The sequence below is a fragment of the Episyrphus balteatus genome, chromosome 1, assembly GCF_945859705.1.
Source record: "Episyrphus balteatus chromosome 1, idEpiBalt1.1, whole genome shotgun sequence".
Taxonomy (NCBI): Eukaryota; Metazoa; Arthropoda; class Insecta; order Diptera; family Syrphidae; genus Episyrphus; species Episyrphus balteatus.
Window position 1 is genome coordinate 24,874,092 of NC_079134.1, and position 4,758 is coordinate 24,878,849.

General features: G+C 31.1%; 1 long non-coding RNA gene across 1 annotated transcript; it reads right to left on the minus strand.

Annotated features, from left to right (window-relative positions):
• Window positions 1-791: 791 nt before the first annotated feature.
• On the minus strand, window positions 792-2,074 carry LOC129907886 (uncharacterized). The gene is made up of 3 exons (XR_008771195.1): window positions 1,896-2,074; window positions 1,701-1,823; window positions 792-991 (listed from the first exon to the last, which is right to left on the minus strand). It is a non-coding gene; the product is annotated as an uncharacterized LOC129907886 (long non-coding RNA).
• Window positions 2,075-4,758: the final 2,684 nt, after the last annotated feature.

Here is a 4,758-nt window from a genome sequence, read left to right on the forward strand (position 1 = left end):
GTACATATACATACGTATGTGCTTGTTTATTTTATAAGAAATACCGAAATCTTATATTGATTTTTGATAGTTTTAATATAGTTCGAATTGTTCAAAACTGGTTTTGAAATCCGTCTTTGTCCATGTTCACTTTCGAAATTTTTTTTTTTGGAAATTTACTCAATTGTTTCTTCTTCAAATTAAATAATATAGAAGTTAACAAATCTCGATTCTTCCAATGAAAGTTCTTCAAGATGACCATAACCGAAGTTTTCCGAGGAATCCTTTGATTTTGTTTTTTCAGTTTAAATGTTTTCTTTTATTTTGGAGGTACTTTTTTTTTGTTTCCGTTGGAGCGGAATATTCTCCGATCTCATACGACACGTAAAAACTCTACGATTTGTATGAAATAGCAAAAATTTTCCCTTCCAAGGATACCTCGATACTGCCAAAATTTAGAAACAACAGAGGATCAGAATAAAAATATTCAAATTTCCAGATTTTGAATCCTGTAAAGACATCAATTAGCTATTCAGCTCTTAATTCAAAAACTCATTTGAATACCTTTCACTTTGATATGCAGGGAATCTCTGACCTCTGAGTGCTAAAGAGGAAGAAAAGTGAAGCCATTTCAAAGCAAACAAAACTACAAGTCGACTTTGCAAAGCCTTGCCTTTATTATATCTACTACTCCGATTTGATCTTCAAGCCTGTCATTTAGCTCTGGAGTAAGTAAGAGTACTTTGAGTTAATGAAACATTTGGTATTTCAGGTTTTAATTTTGCCCAATTTTGCTGTCTTTTGCAAGCTACAAATAGCAAATCATTTTGTCACGTCTTGTCTTACAAACACTGGTCGGAAGTGTTTCTTCAATGTTTTCATCTGCTTCAAAACGGACGAGACATACTTGTTTGAAACATCTGCAGATTCATCTAGTTTCAATGAAATGTGTATACAGTGAGTTCCAAAAAGTCAACGTCGACAAGAAACGGGCTGATATGGTAAGTAGTCACTGTTTACAGAATAATATAATTTAAAAAATCTTATCCATTTAAATATTTTGTGAGTTATAGGCATTTTAAAATAAAATGCACGACTGGGTCGCACGAACTTGATCTAAGGGCTCAAGTTGATTAAATTTTTAAGAATTTTTATAAAGAAATTTGGTAAATGTTGGTACCTACTGCTACTATATAAAAAAAATTAAATTCGTTTTTTTTTTAAATAAAATAAAATCTGAAATCAAATGCCTTCCAAAACAAGTATGCAGTTTTGATTGATATATTAAGAAGCATTTTTAGAAAAAAAAAAATTCAAAACCGTTAGAGCCGTTTTTTAAAAAAACTAATTTTTTTTTAAATAATTTTTTTGAAAAAAAGTTTTAAAATAAAATTTGTATGCCATTTTGTAGAAATCACTAATCAACATCTAAAAACAAAATTTCAAAAAAAAAATAAAATGTCAAAAAAAAATTCAAATTTTTTTTTTAAATCCAAAATTTATTTTTTTCGAAATTTTATTTTTGGCTTATATAAAAATTATATAAATGCTTTTTTACAAAACGTTTCGTTGAAATCGAATGAGTGGTTTCAGAGTAATCGGATTTAAAAAAAAAAAAAACGGTTCTATGGCAGGTACCGTTAATAATGATTTTTTAACAAAATAGTTGGAGCAATTTTCGAGCAAATTCAATTTTACTGAAATCAATATATGACAGGTACCGTTATTTTCGGTCCAAAAAAATTAATTCCAAAAAACACCCTGGAGAGTCGCCAAAAACAGCTACATACCAAGTTTTACATTAATCGGTGCATTCGCTTAGGCTAGCCGGGAGGGGCAATTTTCTGAAAAATTGACTTAATTTAGAAAAAAAAATATTAAAAATCAACGGTTACACCTACAATAACGTGTTATACCTTTTTTTAAAGCCAAAAACCTTGAATAAAGCCGATTTATAGTACAGTTTTTCAAAAATTAATTTTGCAAATCAAATCTCGAAAAAAAAATTGAAAATACAAATTTTTGAATTAATTTTTTTCAAAATTTTATGTATTGATTTTTTTTCTTTTTATTGATTGATAAAATCAAAACTGCTTAGATTTTTACAATTTGACATCAATCTGAATAATCCGAAGACAAAAGTCTGTTATACATCAACGAACGTAAAGTGCACGATAAAAAAAGTACGTATACACCTCAGTGTACCAGAATTTGAATTTTCTTTCCATTTACCTAAAACAAAAAGTGTAAAAGATTCTTCTTTTTGATAGGTCTAGGTTTTTGTTTTTACATATACAAAATTAAATTTAATTTTAATACGGTTTAAGCTGGTTTCAGTTGAGCCCTGAACTTAAAGATTAGTAAAGTGTAGTAAATCATATTTTTCATTTATATAAATTTTTTTTTTTTTTTTATAAAACTTAGCATCCTTCAATCAAATACCTACTCTTAAACCACTCGTTGCTACCTTCTCAATACCTAAGATTTAGAATTTTAATTTGACCAAATCATCATAATTTTCTTCCTACAACTTTCACCCTCATCCAGCCGTCTTCATATTTTTTAATAAATTTCTCTCAAATCGTTCTTCAGCTGCAAACATTTAACGACTTCGTATACCACCTTAGTCATAAGCTCACCTCAATAAATTTTCCACTTCAATGGCCAGTTAGACCCAACCTTATAGTCCCTCTCCTTATCTCATCATGTTACCCTCCTACATACACCTATATCACTAATAATTTTAAATTGTTCTTCTTGTCTGGTGTAGAGACTACTTCCGTTCGTCGTTGTTGTAGGAAAAAAAAATCTCATGTTTTCTCATCGAATAAAACTTTTAGGAACAGAGTAGAAAAAAAAAAGAAAAAAAAAAGAATCTTCAATAATAATAACATCCCTATCTCTTCTACAAGGAGAAAAACGGTAAAACACCAACATCTCTATCATAGATTTAAGCCTCCTTAGCTGATTTTTCGTATATAAAATTGGAGCATCAGCACCACCTACTTATCACACATTCTACATAAATTTCCCTCTTTTACACACATACAAACACTTTAGTTATATACAAAAGCATCGACTGCTCATTTGTATAACGGTCTCATATCTTGACATGGAATCCATAATAATTTATAGTTAACCCACAACCCCCATTCATCTCGACCAAATGCTGCACAAATACAACATCCTTGATACATACATACATAAATATAAACCATAATAATAATAATACATCCATTCAATGTACCCTATACTATGAAGACATGGAGCTAGAGAGGTATAAAAGGTTCCATTTCGTACGCTCTGTAACGGTAGCAGAGCGGCGCGCATTAATTTTTAAATTGGATACTTGGCCATTTAGGCACAGTTTACACCATCCCCGCATGACCGCAAATAAATAATCAGATCACATTTTTCACATGTGAGCTCGCTCGTTCTCATTCCTACAGAAAAAAAAAAAAATGTTAAAAAAAAACTTTGTGATATCCTTATACTCCCATTTCCCGATTGCCTTCGTTCCCCAGTATCGAATAAATATCGTCCTCATCATCATCGTAGTCACATCACACAGTTTGGTTGTTATGAGAAGCAAAATCGAAATATTTATGCACAAAGAACGTGGTTGTGAAAATGAAAATAAATACTAAAAAAAGGAAAATAAAAAAGGACCCCCTTCCAATTCTAAAAAAAAAAAAACCCAAAATGGCATCACGGAACTGGATCCTTGTTGCAAATAAAACTACTCCTGACATCCTACCCCTCGCTATAGCCTCACATTATATGCTTAAAATGACGTTACGTGTATGTGACTGTACTATGTCGTCTGGCTGCTGATCGTATCTCCAGGATATTTATTATTTTGTGAAATGTTTATGTCCTGGCAATTGGATCGTAAAGCATTTTTTCGTCAATGAGAGTGTCATCTTCTCGTTGAAGTGAAAGATGACCTTAGTCGGCCCTGATAATAATAATAAAAAAAAAAAACAAACTGAACATTTATAAAAAGTTATGATACCCACATAAAGATGAAAAATTCTTAAGTCCATATATGTGAAGGATGTATGTTTATGTATGTGTTAGTTTTAAGGACATATGAATGTGGTCACCTTGATGAAAGTAATTTTGGGGAATTTGTATGTGACACCTGATGAGGTATTTACCTCCTTAAAAATAAAGAAGAGGTAGAAAATGAACTTATTTATTATAGTTCATAAAAACATCGCATAGAATTAAAAATTCTAAATTAACGGTTGTAAGTCAAAGTGTAATCTCCATAAAGCCGCTTTCCGTACACATCACTTTCATGGGCTCAATGGGCTTATTTATTTTAGTTCATAAGAACATCACAAAAAACATAGAATTCAATATTCTACATTAACGGTTGTAAGCCAAAGAGTAGGCCCCATAAACCCGCTTTCAGTACACATCACTTTCATGTCTCATGTCCCGTCACGGGTTAAGACTCCATTAACTAATTAATTATAGTTCATAAAAACATCGCAAAAAACATAGAATTCAGTTTCTACAGTAACGGTTGTAAGTCAAAGCGTAGGCACCATTCAACGGCTTTGACATCACGTGCTTAGACTCCATGAGCTTATTTATTAAATTTCATGAAAACATCGCATAAAATATATACATAATTCAATATTTTACATTAACAGTTGTTAGTCGAACCGTAGGCCCAATTAAGCCGCTTTCACTACACACCATTGCCATGTTTATCTCGCCACAAATTTAGCCTCCATGAGCTTATTAATTATGGTTAGTAAAAACATC